Source organism: Pogonomyrmex barbatus, unplaced genomic scaffold, assembly GCF_055798465.1.
Source record: "Pogonomyrmex barbatus isolate J1 unplaced genomic scaffold, ASM5579846v1 scaffold9, whole genome shotgun sequence".
Classification (NCBI taxonomy): domain Eukaryota; kingdom Metazoa; phylum Arthropoda; class Insecta; order Hymenoptera; family Formicidae; genus Pogonomyrmex; species Pogonomyrmex barbatus.
Window position 1 is genome coordinate 8717085 of NW_028297193.1, and position 24049 is coordinate 8741133.

At 39.6% G+C, this 24049-nt stretch overlaps 1 protein-coding gene and 1 pseudogene across 1 annotated transcript in view; one reads left to right on the top strand and one right to left on the bottom strand.

The window, feature by feature from the left end:
• LOC105433326 (uncharacterized) overlaps positions 1-24049 on the bottom strand; it is a 297296-nt gene that overhangs the window by 221030 nt on the left and 52217 nt on the right. The window lies entirely within an intron of this gene.
• Positions 954-2074, top strand: LOC148934639 (uncharacterized; annotated as a pseudogene).

A 24049-nucleotide genomic window follows, 5' to 3' on the forward strand; every position in this document is an offset into this window, starting at 1 on the left:
ATACACGACGGCACAGGCGCGATTAAAATTATACGAATATTTGGAAAAATTAGATCGTCGCGTATTATATTATGATACGGATTCATGTATATATACGAGCAGCGGTGATCCCGAGGAGTACGAACCGCGTACAGGTAATTTTTTGGGTGACATGACCGACAAACTCGAGAGTTACGGGCGTGGTAGCTTCATCGAGGCGTTTGTCTCTGGCGGACCGAAATTTTACGCGTACGTGGTACGTACACCGGACGCACGAAAATATGAAATATGTAAGATAAAGGGGATTAAATTGAACTTTGAAAACTCGAGGCTGCTTAATTTTAAGAGTATTTATAACTTATTATTAAATAGGGAAAAAGAGGAGGAGGAAGAGATAAATCTGCGATTTAAAACAATTCGTCGCACCGCGTTTCACGAAGTAATAACGCGAAACGAGGTGAAAACGTGTGCTCCAGTAAAACGCAGATTTATCGACAATCTTCTTTCTTATCCCTATGGTTTTACGATATAATATTTTACTTAAAATTAATTAAGTTAGGTTAAGGCTCGGATTTTCCCCGTCCTCCCACAAATGTAAATATGTACAGAATATGTATACAGAATATGTATGGAATAAATATGTTTGTAAAAATTAAGATTATTTTTATTTTAGTTATAGTTTATTTTAGTATTAAATTTAAGAAAAAAATGCGAAATTTGAAAAATGTATATTATACGGTTTCGATTAGAAAATATAAAATTAAAAATGTAAATTTGCGTTTAGTTATTAAGAAAAAAATATAATAAAAATATTTATTTCTCTAATCGTAAGAAAAAGTATAATAAAAATTTTGTAAAATTAAATTTTTAAATCCAATTTTTTCCCACTTTCCTATAATTTTCCTATAACTTTCTTTTATCGCTAATTTTTTATATAAAAAATATTTTGAATTTATAATAGAGAATCATTAAAATATCTTTGTAAAATATCTTTTAAATTATAATCCTAAATTATAATCGCATAAGTTACGATTTTTAAATTTGTAAAAGAAAAAGTTATAAATTTTTACGTCCGTAATAATAAGTATTTAATTATTTTTTCCGCGAGTAAGTTTCTCCGACTTGAATTAGCTTTCGAGGAGCACCGCGTACAAGCTCGTAAGCGACGGTGCTCTCGCGGTGGACGCTCGCACGAGCGTACGAGCGCGGCTTGTCGCGGACGAGTACGAGCTCGTTACGCAAAGATGCTGGCGCGAGCACACCTCCGCCGCGGTGGGGCCCTTCCGCGAGTAAGCTAATCTCAAAAATTTCTCTGAGAAAAAAATCAAGTGTTCCATTCGTTCCATTTGTTTATTAATTCGAGTACGACGCGCAAGGCGTTCATTTCGCGAAATGGATGTACGTTGGAAACATCCGTGGACGTCGATCGTGTGCGGACCGACGGGATGTGGAAAAACAATCTTTGTAAAGAGATTTCTTCGTCATTTATCCGCTATGACAGATGTCTACTTTGAGAGAATTTTGTTTTATTACGCCGAATGGCAGGATGCTTATCAGCAACTTCAATACGAAACTCGAGATTCCGCGAAATCGAATTTCATGAGGGATTACCGCGTCCGGAAGATTATTCCAACGATCCAACGCGCGCGAAATTGATAATAATTGACGATCTTATGAGGGAATCATCCTCGAGCGAAGCGATCATGGATCTGTTTACCAAGGGAAGTCATCATAAGAATCTCAGCGTAATTCTCATCACGCAAAATCTCTTTCATCAGGGCCGTGGACAACGCGATATATCTCTCAACGCGAATTACTTTGTGATTTTCAAAAATCCACGAGATCGCGCGCAAATCCGCCATCTCGCTCGACAAGTCTATCCCAACGATCCAAAGTTCCTCGAGGAAGCGTATCACGACGCCACATCTCAACCTCACGGATATTTATTGCTCGATCTGAAACAATCGACTCCCGACGAGTATCGTTTTCGCACGTGCATATTTCCCGATGATACGCTGAACTACGTTTACGTATCGCGCAGATCCTTTTCCGGAAGTTTCGTATAAAAGTATCGTACTCGCATTCTCTTGCGACAGTCGCGCAACTTCCTCGTGATGAAGAAGAGAAGAGAATCCTCGGTTAATGCGAGAAAAATCGCAGAACGTTCGATCGGTAAGAAAAATATCTGTCTTCTCAAAGCGCTGTGTTATTTGAACAAAAATCAACGCTCCTCTTTCTTACGTCAGGCGGATGAAAAATTCATTCGTTGTATCCGCGAGTGCGTTTTCAATACTCTCAAGGGTAACGTCCCGCTCGAACGTTCTGAAAAAAATCGTCTCAGCAAATATAAAGCATTTTTGCGTCGCATAGCGAAAAAAGACGGCAATTGGAAAAGTAAGAAAAAGCTATTACTACAGCGAGGCGGATTTTTACCCTATCTCATAGGGTCTATACTTTCGTTCCTATTTTCGAAAATTATCGGAGAATAGCCAGCGAGAGAGAGAGAGAGAGAGAGAGAGAGAGAGAGAGAGAGAGAGAGAGAGAGAGAGAGTAAACCTAATTATGGAAAAGGCAAAAAAGATGGTCTTGATTTCCACGGAAAATCTCGAAAGAATGCAGCATCGTCTCCGACAACAGCAGCAAACGGAAATAGGCATCGGGGAAAATTCCATGAGGCAGAATTCGGAGACGATACATGGAGAAAATTTAAATTCCGTACAAACACCCGGAACGCCTTTGTGCGGCTCGATTCCGATATGAGCAAAATTCTTAATTCTCCCACTCCGCGCGATGTAAGTGAGAAATGGAAATTGTATAAAGAAGTACTTTGGAGATATCTCCATTTTGATAAAGCGCAAAAGGAAGATTCGGCGCGTAACACCACCGATGAGAACAATTCAGATGCGCAGGAGGGAGACGTGGTGGAACCAGCGCGCGAATCACAACCATTGAGCAAACTTTCGCATCTTGACGGGCGAGTAAATGATATACTACGAGGCGAGTCTCTGCGTAAGCGCGAACGGCAAAGCGTCGAAAAAATATTAGAAAAGGTGCCGAAAAGTTTTCGCGCCAAGGCGCGTTTACTTTTGAAACATTTGATCGATAAAGCAGTACCCGCGAGAATTACTTGGGACGAGGAAGGAATCGTGACTATCGATGGTGACGTTATAAAAGATTCGAATATCACGGAACTGATAAACGACGCGATGCGAGAGAGAAAAACCGTGAAAGCAATAGGAAGAGGTCAGTTTGCGCGATTACTACGTACGACAAACACCCCGGCTGTACTCGTAGGAAATAAGGAATTGTTAGCAACCACATTTGTCAAGATATTATCATCACCACAAGCGAGTTCCACTCCGAAAATACCGAGAAAACTTTCTACGTCAACGCCGGCGACGTCGACGGCGACGACGCGGAAAAGAGTACGACGCACGAGAAAGGGACAAAAACGCCAAAAGACCGAAGAAGAAGAAGAAGAGCGAGCGAGGTGCGCATTGTTTCTTTCGCCGCGTTTTCGTAAAGACGATATCCCTATAACCTTCGCAAAAGATTCTCGACAGGCAAGAAAGAGACGCTTACTCGATTGGAGTGAATTGAAATGACCAGGCTTGAAAATTTGTATTACGATCCAGCGCACTATGCGGGATATTCGGCATCGGATAACTTGTCGCGCGCCGCTAAACCGAATTTCTCTCGTAAAGAAGTAGCTCGCTGGCTCGAATCGCAAGACGCGTACACGCTGCACCGTCCGTCGAGACGAAAATTTCCGCGATTGCATTACAACGTGACGAATATCGACGATCTGTGGGAGGCCGATTTGATCGAACTCCGTAATCTCAAAAGTTACAACGACGGATTTTCTTATCTTCTCGTGATTATCGACGTACTTAGTAAATTTGTCTGGGTCGAACCGTTGCGGGATAAAACGAGCAAATGCGTGACAAGCGCCTTCCAAAATATTCTCTCGAGAAGCGATGGTCGAATACCCGTGTACTTGCAAACCGACAAGGGTAAAGAATTTATCGCGCGACCGATGCAAGATTTTTTAAAAGAAAGAGGCATACGTTATCGAGTAACTCGCAATCCGGATGTCAAAGCCGCCGTCGTTGAACGCTTCAATAGAACGTTAAAGGAGCGAATGTGGCGCTATTTTACACATAAAAATACGCGGCGTTACATCGAAGTGCTGCAAGATATTGTGCGCACTTACAATCACACTCGTCATTCGTCCATCAGGATGCAACCGGCAACCGTTACGAGAGAAAATGCTCGCATCGCACGCGAAAATATGGAGCGGCGTAGAGGCGCTGGAGAGAAGGCGGCGTCGAAAGTAGTAGAACAAAAGGCTAAATTCGATGTTAACGATCTCGTTCGTGTCAGTAGAGCAAAAGCCACTTTCGAGAAAGGATACGAAGCGCGGTGGAGCGAGGAAATATTTCGAGTTTGTCGCGTTCTTCATTGGCGAAGACCCCGCGTGTACGAATTGTGCGACTTATCGGGTGAATACATCGATGGGATTTTTTATGAACAAGAATTAGCACGGGTCAGAAAAAATTTGAGGGAGGAAGAGTTTATCGTCGAGCGCGTGATAAAAAGCAGAGGACGCGGTGCTAATAAACAGCTGCTAGTTAGCTGGCAAGGATATCCTAGTAAATTCGACAGTTGGATTCCCGCTTCGAGTTTAACTTTTCTCCAAGATGGAGGAGGAACAACTTTTTATGGTTCTTCCGAGCGATAGCAGTAAGAAGTATTTTCCGGGAAATACAACCTCTTCTTTCACCACACAATTACCCCATAGTGTACATTTATTCGGAGAATGGGAAGTCGCGCTTAGCGAGATTCAATTTCCCGTCAGTCTTTTTCACGTACGTCGAAACGATAATAAGATTAGATTTGTTGATTTGAAGAGCGAAAAAGATGAGAAAAATGATGATGAGTTTACGGTGAAAGAATTGCACTTACAGACAGGGATTTATGAAAATACAGAGGATCTTATCTACGCGATTAATAAAGAGTGCAGACGCAGCGATTCGCATTTTACTTTCGAACTACGGAAAGGTTCAGGTGGTAATGTCCGTATAAGCATCGATTGTGACAACTGTACTCTCGTTCATTATATAAATCTAGCTAATATTTTTCAAATATTGAAGATCAACGTCAATGATGCCGGCACAATTCACCGTCACAAGTTACCTAATTCCGATGAATTAACGACGTTTTTGAAACTCGATTATACCATCGGTGAGGGACGCACTGTATCTTTCTGGACTGCAGAACCCTGTAGTCTATGGCACGGTACCCCTGATAAAATGTACGTTTATTGCGACATTTGCGAGCCTTATAACCGGCGATACGCGGAGTCCGCTTCTTCGGATCGTTCCAACCGAAATACCCGGATGTAATTACACGTATGGAACGAATTTAGTAAAATATTTCTCCACTTTGCAATATACTCCTTTGCGTCAAACGAAATTCCATAAAATTGAAATAGATATAAAAGATCACCGTGGAGAAAAAATACCATTCGTATCCGGAACGCTAATAGCAACATTACACTTTAGACGCGTCCGTTAATTGCCATTCGCGGTGAAAAGTCTACGAAGCTTTGAGAAAAAACTAAGTCTCCATGGAATACGACGAGTATTACGAAATGCAAAACGGTGGGGGCAGGGGAGGCGGAATTCCACGAATTTTCGTCGGTTCAGCCTATCAGCGCGGTCATGGGATCGGTAGTTTTCTCGGAGGATTATTTAGAAGAGTACTTCCTTATCTAAGCAGGGGAATGCGCGCAGTTGGGAAAGAAGCTTTACGCGCCGGAATTGGCGTGATAGAGGATGTTGAAAACAACACTCCGTTCAGGGAAGCAGTCAAAACGCGGCTCAAGAAATCGGGCGGAAATCTTAAGAGAAAAGCCAAAGAAAATATAAGTAACTTGATGAAGGGCTCGGGATATAAAACATCCACGAAAATATGACCGGGTCAGTTTTCCTTCGGAGGGCACGACGCACGCACCGCTAAATCCGGGAGAAGCGCAGTTCGTAAACGCAGACAAGCCGGTAAAAAAAAGAAATCATCGAAAATTGGCGTGAAAAAAACGATTAAAAAAAAATCATCGAAGAGGAAAGCGGGGAAAATTAAAAAGGCAACGAAACATCGACGAAATAGCGGGAAAAAGCGCACCGTATCCGATATATTCGCTTAACCGAGGCACTTTGTAAATTTGTGAGATATCCTTTCTTCATACTCACTCGAGCGAGTGTTTAAAGAGCGAGCTCGATCTTTTCAGTTTACCTCCTACGCAAACCAGTATCGAGAATTCGCAATGGGTTTATTACAAACCGGTGACCTCGCTCGCGGACGACGCGCCTATAGAATTCGTCGTACCCGGACACGGAGAAGATTATCTAGATCTCACGCATACCATGCTAAGCCTTCGCGTGCGAGTGGAAAGTTTACCCGGTCCTGGAACATTGACAGCAGGAGGAGGAGGAGTGGGAGGAGGAGGAGGAGCAGGAGGAAACAAAGTAGGCCCTGTGAATCATCTACTACATTCGATGTTCAACCAGATCGACGTGTACTTCAATCAAAAACTCGTATCACCCCCAAACAACGCCTACGCGTACCGCGCGTACATCGAAGCATTGTTAAATTATTCTTCACCGGCAAAAACTTCCCATCTGACTTCCTGTCTATGGGACACGGACGAGCCCGGTTATATGGACGCGCTATTAGAATCGGACAACCCCAATCAAGCTCTCGTGAGACGCGCCCGATACATCCGAGGAGAACGTTCGATAGATCTAATAGGTCATCTTCATTGCGACGTCTTTAATCAGGATAAATTTTTAATTAACGGAGTGGAGATTAGAATGAGACTCGTTCGCTCGAGAGATGCGTTTTGCCTCATGGAAAGCAACTCAACGTCGAAAATACGCATTCTAGATGCTAGTTTACTCATAAGAAGAGCAAAAATAAGCCCCGCAATGTTACTCGAACATGCGCGAATGCTGAGTAAAACAATCGCCAAGTATCCTGTGACGCGAGTCGAGGTTAAAACATTCACGATTCACGCCGGAGTGGTAGGAGAATCGATTGATAACGCGATACTCGGGCAACTTCCGAAACGAGTAATAGTCGGATTCGTCGATAACAAAGCGTTTAACGGCGACAGAAAGTTAAATCCATTTAATTTCAAAAATTACGGCATAAATTTCTTCTCGCTATATGCCGATGGCGTGCAAATTCCGAGTAGACCGCTGCAACCGAATTTCTCAAAAGACCATCCGCTCTATGTCAAGGCTTATAACACCCTCTTCTCAGGAACAGGCATCCATTTTCTAAACGAGGGGAATTCTATAAGCAGAGAAGATTATGCCAAAGGTTTCACGCTTTTCGCTTTCGATCTCACTCCCGATCTATCGGCAAATTGCGCTGGACATTGGAATCTTGTCAGACATGGAAGTTTACGGTTAGAGGTGCGATTTGAAAAAGCTATTACCTCAACGATTAATTGTATAGTTTACGCAGAATTCGATAACGTGTTAGAGATCGATTCCTCGCGTCAAATTATCGTTGATTTTAGCGGATGAGACATACTCGAATTTCCCCCTCCCACCGTTATCTAATTTTCATTTCTATTTCTTCGAAAGCTTAACAAAAAGTTGCCGCAGTTTTGCTTTAGACGCGAACGTCGTCACTTCGTGCAAAATAAATTGAAAGTATATTCTACGCATCATGGATATAGTTATCGATATACAAGGTTTCCGCGACGCTGAGGGAAAGTTTATGCCGAAGGAAGTAGCGGTTGTTGCCATTCATAAGTCACTGTATTATGATGCCTCCATATCCATTTGTCGAATTACCCGAAAAATACAGACGAGAAAACAACTGGCTCTCTCGAAACTTCCATGGGATCGAGTGGTTTGACGGAACAGTCAATTCCAAACATTTCATGGCGGAACTATGTGAAATTGCACGACAAGCGCGTTACATATACACCAGAGGTCGAGAGAAGATACATTATTTGAAAAATACACTCGCAAGAAATGTATAATCTAGAAGGAATTTCTCCTGCTTTCAAAAACCTGTCGGAAGGCGAAGAGCATGAATTGCGCTGCGGTCATCACGGGTTTCAGCGAAATTCCAACAAATTTCATTGCGCGTTACGCAGTGCATGCAAATTGAGATACTGGATGCAATCTCAAGAAGGGAACTGCTACATAAGCAGCGCTAATTCTTTTACCATTGAAAGTTCCGATGACAGTGATACAGAAAGCGAGGTTTTTACAATAAAACGAAATTTTCCGAATCTCGTTACGTGGAGAAATAAGAGATTAGAAAAAGAACAGGCGAGGTGCGAGCAAATAAAAGCCGAGAAAGAAGATTTATCGAAACTCAAGTGTGAAAAAAAGGAAACTTCTACCTTACAATCCTCGCAAGAGGATAAAAATATAACGACACCGACGAGCCAAAAAACAAGTCAAACATCATTCCACACCGCGGAAGATGAATTCGCTCGAAATCTTACGAGCGTTGCATCATCTCAGTATCGAACATGCGGGTGTGTATCCTGCCGACAGAATCCCGAGGGTGTGGACGAAGTCGACGGCCATCGTCGCGAACACTGATAATCACGATCGTCCTGGACAACACTAGGTTGCTTTCTACCTAGACAAGCACGGAGAAGGCACGTATTTCGATAGCTACGGACTACCACCCCTGGATTCCAGATTCAATCTACGACTTCGACGAAACTCTACTACACATAAATGGAACATCATGCGATTACAGGGCACATTTTCTCAGACCTGTGGACAATATTGCTGCGTATTTCTTTATTATTTATCTCGCGGTTATAAGCTTAAACAATTTCTCAAAATATTCAGCGAAGATTACGAAGATAATGATAAACTAATCGTACAATTATTTCGTAAAATCTTTCTTCATGGAAAAAAGAAATGTGAAAAATCTCATGTAACGTGCTGTCATATACAAACTTGTACTTTTAAGAACAATTAAACATTAAAGAAACACTATTATGGTATAATTTGTATAATGATATAACAATAAATCTAATTTTTGTAACATAAATTCTTTGTCCATTTTACTTCCTTTCCCACCGATTTAAAACCAATTTTACCCACATAATTCCAAGCTAGAAATATCTAATCGTTTTTTAAATATTTTTCGTTTGTTTACCATAGAATTAAGGAACATAACCTCGCCAGTGTATAACTTCAAATGTTAGAAAATTCTAGAGTTTACATCTAGAAAATTTATTCAATCCGCGTGTTTGTCTTAGAATAAAAGTTTCGTATAACTCCGAATTCGACGTCATCGACGTCAGAAATATATAGTGCGAACCTGTCCGTTCTCGTTTTCCTCCTCCCAAATACCGTACGACCTGGTAAATAATAGTTATTACACACCGAAAATCGCATGACTTCAAAACCTATATCCACTCGTAATCTATATTGCCCCCATACAAAAAATTCACCGCCTATGAGACGCCTAGAAATCTTTCGCCCTAAGAAAAACGTGATTCTTCATATCCCGTATACAACCAGTAAATTCCACAAAAAATCGGTTTTCTTCTCTTCGCTCCATCCCACGTGAACAAAAAATCGCATTCCATTCTTGACAAGTATATTCCTCTTACAGACCCGACATATTCTTTTCGCAGTCGCCATTTTGTTTTCGGACTCCGATCGGTCCCAGACGCTTTCTCACCCTTCCCCTACCTCGTCTAGCATTTCGACAACCAATCGCACACATGGGGCACTATGGGTAGAGCCAATCACGCGTCTGGCAGCTACGGAGCCAACCAATCAGAACGCTCCCACTAATTACCTAATTATCATCTCCGATCCCCACCGACCAATCAGAACGCTCCATTTCCACGTGACTGCCAATTTTTGGCCACGCCCCTGGCGCCAGTGGGAAGGTGGTGGGGGTTTGTTTTGACGCGCCATAGTGCCCCACTTACTACTATTACATTACCATTTTTAGACAAAATTTGCAAATATTCAAATACACGTGACTTTTATAAACAAACTCTTATAAAAAAGTAAATCATACTTTTGAGAATAATTTTTTAGAAAACATTGAAATAATTATCTATTTATATATAATTTTAATTATATATAGTCGACATATAATTATATTATTTAATTTTACTTATATATAGAATAATCTTACATTAGAAATATATTATTATTTTTAGAATATATTTATCAGTTTATCATATATCAGTTTTATTCAGCTTTTATTTCTATTTATCTTCTATTATCACAATTATTGTTATTGCATAGGTATATCAGAATATGAAAATATTGAAGACATAAAGGAAAAAAATATCCTTACAGATGAAATAATTGAAGAATCAGATAATGAATGGTTGGCGTGGAGCATAAAAATAAATACAGAAATAAAAAGTGTTTTACATAAAATTGGAGATCGTGACACTACTTTTCACCTTTGGCAAAACGTTTGTTAAAAGAAATGAGTATGTTTCCTTTATGATCAAATATATGTCGTGATAATTTCGGCTATGGACGAATACCAATCTAGTGCGGCTGTAGAAGGGGAATTTAACAAATTATAAAATAATATATTAAAAAATTTAAATCTTTCCATTAGAGTTGATGAATTTGTGAAAATTCATTTAGATTTCTTACACGGTAAATTAAAAATTGTTGATGCAGACGAAAAAAATTCAACACAGCTACAATTGTGTAAAGAAATAATAATAGACGAATATGATAAGAAAATATCAAATGTGGCGACAATTTCGCGACAAATACATTTCAAATCCTGTCCTGCTTGTACCAATAATGATCTACCTTATCTGGTGCGCATAATTGCGTGATTTTTTTAAACAAAGATGCATGCATTAAAGGAATGCTCAATAAGCATAAATAATGAAGAAGGATTTGAGCAAAAGCGAATTTGCTTATTTTGCTCGTCACAGGAAAGCACAAAAAATTTTTGCTACACAGCAATAGAAAGAAAATTAATTTTCGATCATACTAGAAAATTAATTTTCGATCATACTATTCATTAATTCTACATTATTTTATATTTATTGTGTATTTTTATTTAGAAGAAACTTAAACTATAGTAATAATTGCTATACTTACAATAACCTCATTTTAATTACAATCGATATTATTGTTAAAAATTTCTTCTTTACTTTATAATATACATATAGATACGTAAAGAAAATTACGATAATGAAATGTATAAAATAACATTGGATATTTTGGACAAAGGCATTAATGCGCACACATACTACACGCACACAACTACGTGCATAAATACTGATACCATATTTACGTTTCAAAATATGAAAGAAGATTGTATACCTGAAGATTGTATACAAATCGATTGTCAAATGCTGGTTATTCATCAATGCTGGTTATTTAAGGAATACAATCTTTAAAAATACCCCAAGTTTTGAAGAAATATCTATTTATAATATGGAATGCCCACCACGAAGAAAAAATTACTTGTTGCACAAACTGATCGCAACTTATTGTCCGATAACGACTTTTGTAATGTAATAAATAATAATATTATATTAAAAGGATAAAAGAAATGCTATCAGAAAGATTGTCTAGGATTTGAGACAACACTTTGCAAAATTGGTAAATAGAATCTTATTGTAGCACAGTATGACATACAAACAATATGATATAGTATAATATATACTTTTGCATTCAAATATACTTTTACATTCTTTACAAGTTCCATTGTGCTATTTGATATTTGTACTTTTGAAAGTACAAGAACAATAAAATTATAAGATATAACGACTACAATAAAAAATTCTGTAAACGCAAAAGAACGTTTAGAATTAATAAATATTAGTGATTATAAAATACCTCCAAGGTTGAGTTATGGATTCTCTCAAGAAATAGGACATTATACTGCGATATGTTTCCGTTCAGGAAATTATAGAATATAATCTGAATATAGAATATAATGATAACGTCCCCAGAAAAAAATTTAAAAAATCCCTTGAGATAAACCCATATGTTCTTGTGTATATTAAAAATTTGAAATAAATTTTAAACGAAAAGATACCATTTTTATTATATTGATACATAAAGGTTAATCCATTTAGTATGCATGCATTAGAAAAAATGCGTGATTGTTTTTCCACGATACTAAACGGTATTCTGTCAATATATAAATAGTTTTAATAATCCCAGATATAATAGCGAATATTATTAGTGAATTAAAAAGTATACGGTGCCAGCAAATGAATAGCGCGCATTTATCTCGTATAAAATTGAAAACATTTCATTCAACATAAATTTCTTCTTTCATCTTTCTAGGATATCATGTACAATGTATAAGATTTATTGTAAATCGCGAGCAACAAAATCAGGGAACCGTAATCATTTGAGATATTTAATTCTTTTGCAGATTTAAGGTGTTGTGCTGATATTGGATAGTGGGGATGGTTCTCAAGGGTTGAGAGTGGAGCAATAAAATTAAGAATTGAGCAAGAAATTAACAACAAATTCGCGCTAAAAAATATGTTATATTTTTTATGTTTTTTAATTTTTTTTAATGGTCACATAACTTTAATCTTAAGTTAGCACAATTATATTTTCTCCAAATCGGCTGAAGCAACAAAATCAGGAATTGAGCAACAAATTAGCAACAAAATAGTATTTAAAATAGCACTAAATTCCTGTATTAATTTTATACGATTGTGCTAAAGTGGCTGTGCCAGCTTAATAGACGTCACCGTGTATTACAATTTGCTCAATCCGCCTGATTCCGTGATTACATGAAACTCAATACACATTTTAGAACGTGCGCGAAAAATGATTTTAAAAAAAATTTGTACAAATTGATAAATAAAGCGGTAAAACAATGGAAAATTTTCGGAATCACGTGGACGTAAAATTGATAACGAAATGGAGTGAACGGTATGGCGCGGAGACAATGATCACAAAACCAAATTTCCACAGCCGCAGCGTCTTTACGGAAAACTTAATCACCGTCGAATTACGTAAACTCGAAGTGAAATTCGACAAACCGATTTATGTAGATATGTGTACACGATATATCGAAAATCGGCTTGTACGAATTTCACCACAAGTATATGTCACCGTTGTATCGCGACAAATGTAAGATCATGTACATCGACACGGACAGTCTCATATATCACATCGAATGCGATAATATGTACGATGAAACGCAATTCGATCGCTAGATTCAATACGAGCGATTATCCGCCAGACAATGCGTACGGGATGCTTCTCGTTAATAAAAAAGTTCCCGGTCTAATGAAGGATGAAAATAATGATGCGATAATAATGGTATTCGTCGGACTCAGAGCGAAGATGTACGCTGTGAGGGTTGACGGTAAAAAGGACACTAAAAAGGCGAAAAATGTAAAGAGTAACGTCGTAGCGCGAACAATAACGTTCGATGATTACACGCGATGCTTGAATGAAGAGATTGAAATGACTCGTCGGCAGTCATGTATAAGATCCAAGTTACACTAAGTATATACGGTGTCTGAGTCGAAAATCGCTCTTCCGTCGAGTTCGTACGATGACAAACAATATATTGTACCATATTCGACGGAGACGTTGCTGTGGGAACATTGGCGAATTCCGTTGTAATATACATGTATACACAATGTACATATATTTTTATATTTTTATACATGTAGTTGTGTGTGTGTGTGTGTGTGTGTGTGTGTGTGTGTGTGTGTGTGTGTGTGTGTGTGTGTGTGTGTGTGTGTGTGTGTGTGTGTGTGTGTGTGTGTGTGTGTGTAGGCATATATGTACAGGGTGTTGCATCACATATTAGGCAGTACGGGTTACGTGACAGATTTTGCAGGGGCAGGCGCAGTTCAATAGGTAATGACAACATATACATGTACCATCATAACTTACAAACCAAGAGAATCGCGCGCCTTATCAATAAAATTTGCATCATTTCAATTGTAACTTGGATAATAATTGCTGTGATTATTATAAGAGCAGTCAAAATGACAATTAAAGATGAAAAATTGAATTTTAAGTGATGTATGATATGATTTAAATTAACATGATTGAATTTAAAGTTAACGTAATGAAAAAAACAAATATGACGACAAATTTTTTTCATCTACTTTTCATTTACTTTTCGTATTTGCGTTGTAAATTTCGATAAAAAGAAAGATAGGAAAACTATTGAGAGTATAACAAAATATTCAAATCAAAATTTTTTTATATTTATATGAAAACTATTTATTGATTTTCATAAAAAACATTAAAAACATTAAAAACATCAAAAACTTTGAAAATATTAAATGCTCTATGTCGTGTTTCAGATCGACTCGATTTATTTCAGGAACTGATTCAAAAGTGGAATACAATAGTAGGTATACTAGGCCGGTTCTAACTCAGGAACTCCAAGGGGGGTGCGAGTGCGGGAGGGGGGGGAACGAAGGGACGCGGGGAAGAGGAAAGAGAGAAGTCAGGGACGGCGGTCCTTTGAACTGAGCCGTGGGGGGGGGGGAGGTAGATAAGATAGTAGGATTCGATGAAGGGTTTACAAACAAGTGGATAAAGAAGTAGATACACAAGTAAATAAACAAATGGATAAACAAATAGAAAATTGCAACTCGAAGGATATGATGTCACGGGAAGAGGGAAGGATAAGACAGTAACAAGGTGAAGGCGATATAAATAAATAGATAAACAAATAGATAAACAAAAAAGATAAACAAATAGATAAACGGATACACAGATGGCGAAGATGATATAAAGAAATTGCGCGTGAACATGACGTCAGAAGGGGGGCCCGTCCCACCGCGCCTGCCATCGCCGCGCCTGCTGCCGCCGCGTCCGCCGCCCCGCCGCGCTCGCCGCCGCTCCGCCGCCGTCGAATAAAAAATAAAAAAAAGAAAAAATTAAAAAAGATTCACCAGTTGAGGTTATAGAAGACTAATCCAAGAAAGTGTCACTTAAAAAATACACGCAAACAAAAGAAATGTCAATAATCCAAGAAAAAATGTCACTTAAAAATACACACACAAAAAGAAATGTCACAATAATCTAAGAAAATATCACTTAAAAAATACACATACAAAAGAAATATTTAACAATCCAAAAAAGTTGCTTAAAATACAAAAGAAAGAAATAATTTTATACCCCCCTTCCGGATTGGGAGGGGGACTTCATCCGTATCCTCGAAATTATCTGCTGGAACTTCAGCTTCTGGATAATTTTCCTCCTCCTCCTCATCTTCCGCTGAAATCATGCAACTATAGTAAGATAAGTTCATACAATTCTGACCAAGGCAGTTGCACAATATCGGTGTAAGGGTCGTTGGGAACGTAATAAATATACTGTTCCTCCGCATGCATCGCGAAAATACCATCATTATAATCAGTGCGGATAATATTTATCCACATATGTATAAAATCAAAACGCTCCTGGTAAAATTGTTAAAAAATTCTTCAAAATCACTATCATCGCCATTATTCTCGTCGGGAAATATTATGGGCACTTCATTACTGTCTAACACATCGGGCAATTCTTCGCGCACAGGCGATTTTACGCGCACCGGCGATTCTTCGCATACAGATTCTTCGCGCACAGGCGATTTTTCGCGCACCGGCGATTCTTGGCGCACAGGCGATTTTTCGCGTACCAGTGATTCGTCGCACACAGGCGATTCTTCGCGCACAGGTGATTCTTCGCGCACAGGCGATTTTTCGCATACCGGCGATTCTTCGCGCACAAAATTATTGCCGGGTGATGTCATTGCGAAGACGTTTCAATGACTGCCAATATGCCGCCACAAGACTCATTGCATGAGATTGAACATTTAGAAAACAAAGATAAAAAAGTATAAGAGACTAAACACTATGGATAAAATAAGAAAAAGACGGGAGAGAGATGGAAGATATACGTATACGATAGAGAGAAAGAGCGCAACAAAAAGAGATGATAAATATATGAGAACATAGCGGCGCCGCTTTTTTTCGAGGAGGAGCCAAAGATGGCTTTTCCTAAAAAAATCAACGTACGTATCGACGTGTTAAGAAAGAAATCGATACTCCGGCTGCTATAAACAAATTGCAAAGATAATAAAAATTATAAACAAATAGATAAACAAATTGCGATTCGGTTGCAAACATCCGACATTCCGATTTAGACAGAGGGACAAAGGGACAAAGAAATTGGCGATGCTATATAATGGGTCATGAAGATCATGTGCAGGATCACAGTAGACGAAATCAAATGTGAGAGAGAAAGCTGACATGTATACAAAAAAAAACATGATTGCATACAAAAACGCAAAGTATCACATTAATTGACATATAAGGATGCTCCACCCCTGTCTGCTCATTTGTGGAAAGTATTGATAAGACGAGGTCAGTTATGAGTATATTATAAGAACAATGAGGTGTATATATACATAATGGCTCATAATTTTTTGAATCTTTTTTATATAGTGAGGATACCGCTAAAGAGAGATAAGAAGACATTACATCCCGAATTCTCACAATTTTGTGAAGAAATGCAATCCCTGATTCCCCCACTTCTCGATTCATCCCAAAAAATTTCTGGAGACATGCATATACCATCATTACAGAGGAAGTGCGTACAATATATCATTGTCAATGAGCAAAGAACAATAGATATCGTTGACTCTATGATAGAAATTTCTAAAGAAACTGAACGAGCGTGTTATAAAGGCCAAGAAAAAGGCAAAGGATCGGAAGTGTTCAATTGCATAGAGCACTTCGCGACCATTATGACTATTATATCGGCCATGTTCAAATAGAAAGAAGAGAGCGCGTCGGTATCAATTAATTAATCAATTAATTAATTAATTAATCAATTAATCAATTATTAAATATTTAGTTCAAATAAATTATGTAAAAAAATGAATAAAAAAAAATTTTCATTTTTTTAAATCGTGCAATTTCTTTGTCACGTGCACTGACATATGATACATTCCTGCTCGACGCGTGATGAATCACCTCGGCAAGATAAACTTCTCGTGGCGCTAAGAAACGGTACATCGATCATTAGAATATTATCAACGCAGTGGAAAGGAATAAAAAAAACATCGTATATTATGTTTATTTTATTCATGATTATCTGACCACCAATTAAACAATTTGAATACATTTTGTAAAGCGCAATTAGTGATATCCGCATATTATCAGCGTCCAGATTGTTCAGAGAATCTAGGTCATCATAATCCGCATCCAGAGTCTCGATGTACGCACTTTCGCTTATCGTTCAGAAGCAAATTCCACAACCATTGTCATGTTTCGTGTCCTATGACGTATACGACAGCATCGTCGTCGTCGTCGTCATCGTCGTCGTCGTCATCATTGTCATCATTTTCGTTCCATGCACAGCCTTTGTAATCAAATTCTTTGCTGTATGGAATCGTTCCATCGTCCCATCGCAGTCTATAGTGATAACGTATCACCCAGCGTGCGTAAGACTTGTCAGCACTTGCGAAGAAATGCCATGATATAGGGTTTGTGAAAATATAGTGAGAGAGAACGGTCTGTTCTCTGAAAGCAGCAAACTCCTTTACGACAAACTGTCCTCCAACGAGGAAACCTTGCAGATCTACGAACGTTGGCACGACGAGCAATTTTTTGACTGCGGTCGATTTCGATGTATCGTAGATTTTATTGTCTCTCTCTCTCTCTCATATGTCACTTTTAGGTGATCTTACGTACAACATTGGTCAACGGATTGTACTGAACCATGCGATCGTGTACAATGAGACAGTATGCGGTGGTATTCATCGGTACGTTCTCCTTAGTCTCAAATTCCAATCTCACGTCTACGGTTGCATTCTTGACCGATTCGTTTTGTCGAGAGCAATCGATGATTACGTTATGTAGAAAAAACATGACGGTGAAACTCGGCTCGAGATACTCGTATCCGCAGTAATCCTTGCAGAAACGCGCGTACGTTTCATACAACACGGACCATCTGTTTTTGTCAAAATCCAGATTCATATCGTCGGATAACATTCTGAGTTCAGATAGAGTTTCACGTTGGTCAAGTTGCAGTCGTCGAATCGACTCGTGTCCTCAACCTTGACGTTCTTTCGACCTGTTTGCAAAACGAAGATGACGTATCGCGGTTTCTCGAGCTGAGTAGCGGTCTTAATGGTCCACGAATGCTTGGTTGTACGTCGTAACAGCGGAAATTCGTACAGATCCCACGAGCGAAAAGTCATGCTCAAATATCGTCCGCTCTTCAAAGTGCGCAGCATCGATAGTTTTTTTTATCTTGCTTAATAACACGTGCGGCATTCGCCATTGTATCTTGAATAAGTCGACCAACGCCGAATTTCCTATCAGGCAATTGTCGTTACGCGATCGTATCAAAATCAACTCGTGATGAGCGTTGATTACCACGCGTCTGTAATCCTCGCAGAATCCCAACAGTGCGTAGAGAGATACGCAAAAGTTAAAATATCCATCCGCGTTAGTATGCACATCCCAACCGGTATTCCTCAGAATCACGCTTCTGTTGGATGACGTCATTATAATGTTTGAACGTACTAGTTATGCCCACGTTTCTGTTACGATCAATCTCCACACTATCGAGCTCGTATCGAATCTCATGCAGTGTGAATACAACAAAATTATTTCTCAACACCACAGATCCTTCGACAACTCTGTTCTTCGTTAGTTTTTCCTCGACATATAAAAAGTTTTCGTACAGCAATGTGTACAGATCCTGTTGCTGTATGGGTATTCTTACCTTATCGCTGTAATCTCATCGTGTTGTAATTTGCGCGGAGTAAATATCGAGTATTCTCCAATCTCGTCATCGCCGCACGCGGTGTCACCAGCGGTGTTACCATCGGGCGCGTCGCGGTCGTTTCCGTAAAATCTCACGTTTCAAAAATTTATTTATGGCCTGCAGTTCGTACGACTCCTCGGGAATCGTAATTTCTGCGTCGTCTTTGCCAAAGTAAAATATATTGTTCGAAGCGTTTACATTCGGTATCGTACGATAAGTCTCTAAAATTGTTAAATCAAGTAATCATCGTCGCTCAAATCTATGGCTGGAAAGTAATTTGCCGCGAAAACACTGCTCTTCCCGCTTAGCGTAAGCATCAGCGACATGATGGAAAAAGCGTTCAACGAATACTGAGATGTCGCGACATTTTGTCGGACTTTATAAATTCACGCGCGTCGATTGTTTGGAGAAACCACAGGCACAGCTGTCCGCAGACGTTCTGATCGTATGTCTGATAGGACGTTCGATTGTACTCTATCGTCGTAACACTGTCTCCGAAATATCGCATCAGTTTCTCAGGCGCTCGAAGATTACAGAAACTGTCGAAGTTACACGACGCAATCGTTTCTCTTTGCGTACGCTACCCAATGAGTACCGGGACTCATTACGTCGTCCAGATTTACGATATCGCTCTCCTTTCGACGCGCCCTGCTAATCGGTAACGCATTACACATGAAAACATCTCTGAAGTACGATACGCGCATACGTCTCACCAGCTGGCCCAATTGTACGTTGATGGTTACACCTGTAGGTACTTTTATTGTCTCTTTGGCGTTTTTTTTCTTTTTTTCCTTTTTTCGCTGTTACATCTCGTCCGCGTTTATACGGAATGAGATATAATCCGTATTTGTACGAAGCGAGATACAGTCCCTGTCGCGATGTGATGCAGTTCCTCGAGCTGACGTCGTGCGACTTTTCTGTTGTTTATCGCTTTCGTCACGCTGGCCGCTCCGCCGATCAAGAATCCGAGAACGCCCAAAATTGACAGAATCGGTAACACACCACCTCGTTTCGCCGTTGGAAGTATTCGTTTCTTTTTTTTGCCAGCTTTTTTCTTCGCTTTCATACGCATGCCGATCTTGGTCTTGGCTTTCATCGCTGTCCAAACGGCTGCAACTGCAGCTTTCTTGCTCACAGTCGAATCTCTCGCGATGACGCGTCCTAGAGCTCTATCGGCGAGTACCTTGTTCGCCGCGTGTCTGTTGGCGAGATCGTTGCTCTGAGAATACGCAATGTCGTGTTCACGGCATGCCGCGTCCAGTGGATTTATTCTCGTTTCACCTCTGGCTAATCGCTTCTTCAGCCGAGTATCCGGGCCGCAAAACTGATAGCCGGGGATATGTAACTCGAAAGGAAGCACATTTATCGCTCGATTGAGCAGACCTCAATGCAGCCTTCATTTGAAATTGCTGACATATGCTACAATCCTTTATCTTCAGTGCGGGACCGTCGATGTACATACGTTGCCATGGTTGGTTATAATGCTCAACGCAGTGACGATAAGTTCGAACCTCAAAATCCGTCTTTATATGTTCCGGAAGCTCCCACACGTGGTCGATATACTCGCCGCACACGCGTAACAGTACGACCTTCGGTATATATTGCAACTGCTCAGCGCTCAAATTCCGAATATCGGAGGGATGCGATATACAGCGCGAGATACATTTTTTCAATTGAGCGATTCACGGTTTCGCAGCTCTATAAATAGGCGTTCGATCGAAGCCTAAATAAGTGCGAACATGAAATTCATGTGGTAGCCATTGACGATACGCATCGCGAACTGCGACGAGAAAGATGATGGGGGACATTGCGACGAAGCGTAAGCACGGTGAAATGTTACCGAATACTATACGCGCCATTTGCAGACCATTTGTGGTAAAACCAACGTTCTCATAAGCTTGCTCAAGAACTACGTTTCGAGAACGTGTAAGTTCCTCGAAATCATTGCAACAATTAAAATATCGATATCTCGAAACTTTATTGACATCGATCGACGAAATCGATTATTTTACGTTCTCCAACAACAATGACGATTCCACCGAGCGAGGCACGTCCCAATTCGATCTTTGTCTTCGACGACGTTATGTGCCATAAACAAAATGCGGTGACAGAATACTTTTCGATGGGCCGCCGCTCGAACGTCGATTGCTTCTATCTCTGTCAGACATACGCGAGAATACCTAAACATCTGATACGCGACAATATATGCGATATATGCGAATCTGCTGATCCTATTTAAACAGGATGGTACCAACTTGAAACATGTTTACAACGATCACGTAAATACCGACATGTCGTACGATGAATTCTGTGCATTATGCCGCGATTGTTAGCAGCGCAAGTATGGATTTCTTACTGATAGATAAGGACGCTTATCAATGGGCGATACAGAAAAGAATTTAACATGTTCGCGGTACTATAACGTGATTAGTCAATGCCGATATGTCAAGCAGATAACATGGATAACACCAAAGATCGCGAAAAAATAGCGAAACAGATTGCGAAAATGAGCGATTCGATTCGCAAAAAATATCGCGCTTTGAAAACTGATAAAATAGCTGAAAATATAGCGTTTGGAGAGACGTTTCAATCCCATCGTCGAACCTCTAAAACAGATTGTTGAAAACATCAAGGAATCTCAGCCGATTAAAAAAGAAACCAATGTTGCAAAGGATATCGCTATTAAGAAAAAGAAACGTAGCGATGAAAGCGATAATAACACTACAACTAACAGGGATTCGTATTGGACGGATGTTGGATGGTTGAAATTAACGCCGCCAAAAAGCAATATACAAAAGAATTGAACGCCATGTCAGATTCATTCACGTACCAATTTACACCGAAAGAACTATCGAAAGAACCGCCGAAAGAATTATCTAAAAACCACCGAAAATATCGTCGTTTGTGAGAAACGAAGATGTTTTTGAGACAAAAGACGTCAGCAATGAACCGTCACCGAAAATAATCATCAAACAGACTCTGCAAACGCAAAGAAGAAGCCGCGAGATGCTTCATGATCAGCTAGGATCGTTGGGACGAAAGTACGTGGGTCTTCTTCTCGGTGACGACATAGATAAAGCGATCGATAATGTGTACGGTGTCTATTTCGATAAAAGTGGTACGATGCTCGATGACAAAAAAATTTGACGTTGACAAAGATGACTCCATTATCATAGACAATGTGAGATACAAAGGTACACCAGGATTTACAAATTGATTTTCAAGAGACTTCCCGATGAAACTGTATTCACCGAAGATAACAAACAAATAAAAATATACTATTAATAACGAATGCTCATAGACGTGGTCATAGCGTCTATAATCCATTATGGGCAACAAGAGATACAAGTATATTAATATCATCGCTCCGCTCGTATCTACATATAAGAAAAGAGGTAAAAAGGGTGCAAGTATTGGCAATATACCATCCACTATGAAATTAAACGACAACAAGATTACGTGCATTGGGACGATCCCAACGAGCTGGTGGATCGACTCCGATTACTCGACGCTTCGCACCGAGCTGGTAACAACGCTCGACAACGAGATGCTGTCATCGAGGCTTCGCGAAGCCGGCATTATTATAAATTAATCGCGTATCGACGAAACGAGTCAGTCGATTGACGTCAGTGAGGAAAAAACAATTTTAAATTGTATATCTTATTTACTATTAAACATCGTCGAAATGAAATGAGATCTGATGGACGTGAAAAAAATGTTAGCTCCGAGAGGCGATGACTCGTTGAGGAATTGCACGCTCCGGTGAGGAGAAATTTTCCGCGAAGACGTGTCGTAATTCGGGGATACGACGATGTATGACAGGCTGATATCGTCGAGATGCATCCATACTCGAGTTTCAACAGAAGTTATCACTATATGCTCATCATCATCGAACAAGTACGCCTGGGCCATACCGCTTAAGAGCAAGATTGACAGCGAGACCGCTAACGCTATCGCTAAGATAATTCAAGAGAGCGGAAGATGCCCGAGAAACTTGCAAATGGGTATGGCGAAGGAATTTTACAATGCCGATGTGCAAAAATTCTTGAAAAAACACAACGTTAATCATTATTCCACGTATACGGTGTTGAAGGCATCGAGCGATTCAATTGCACGTTTAAGAACATGTGGAAGATGTTTACACTCAATGGCATTTACAATGGCGCTACCTTGTCTCGTGTCAGATTACAACGCGCGCAAGCATCGCACTATCGGCATGCGACCCGTTGACGTAACTCTCGCGGTCATCAAAAGACTCTCGGACATGGTGTACAGCACGATAAAGATTGCAGGTCCAGTAAAATTCAAAATAGGCGATTCGGTACGCGTGAACAAGTACAAGACAGTTTTCAAATACAAAAAGGTTACACGCCAAATTGGACTATCGAAGTGTTTAAGATCGTTAAAGTGTTGCACACTAATCCCGTAATTTATCTGCTCGAGGGCTATCGTAGAAAAGCCGTCGCTGAAGTGTTCTACTCTAACACGAGTTGCATCGCGCGACTCATCCGGACGTGGAGAAAGTATTGCGCAGGAAAGGAAACAAGGTTTACGTTATGTAGTTGGGATTCGATGAATCGCACAATTAATGGATAAACAAAAGCAGTGTAATTTCATTTTTTATTTTTACAATGTATTAAAAATAAATATACAATGTATAAACGTATATAAAGTCTTTTTTTCTTCCATTACATTTTCGTAAAAAATTATACATGTATGGTAACAATAATGAAACTTATGATAATATATATAATACATACATACATACATGCACACATATATATAATACATACATGCATACATACATACATACATGCAGCATACATGCATACGTACATACATACATACATATACGCAGCATGCATATATCCATACATACATACGTACATACGTACATACGTACACACACACACACACACACACACACACACACACACACACACACACACACACACACACACACACACACACACACACACACACACACACACACACACACACACGTACGTACGTACGTACATACGTGCATGTGTGTGTGTGTGTGTGTGTGTGTGTGTGTGTGTGTGTGTGTGTGTGTGTGTGTGTGTGTGTGTGTGTGTGTGTGTGTGTGTGTGTGTGTGTGTGTGTGTGTGTGTGTGTGTGTGTGTGTGTGTGTGTGTGTAGGAATTAAGGATATTATATTTTATAATATAATATATTAAAGGATGGGTACAAAATCAGTTACGAATTTCTTCGCTTATTCATTACTCGTTACTTTACGATAC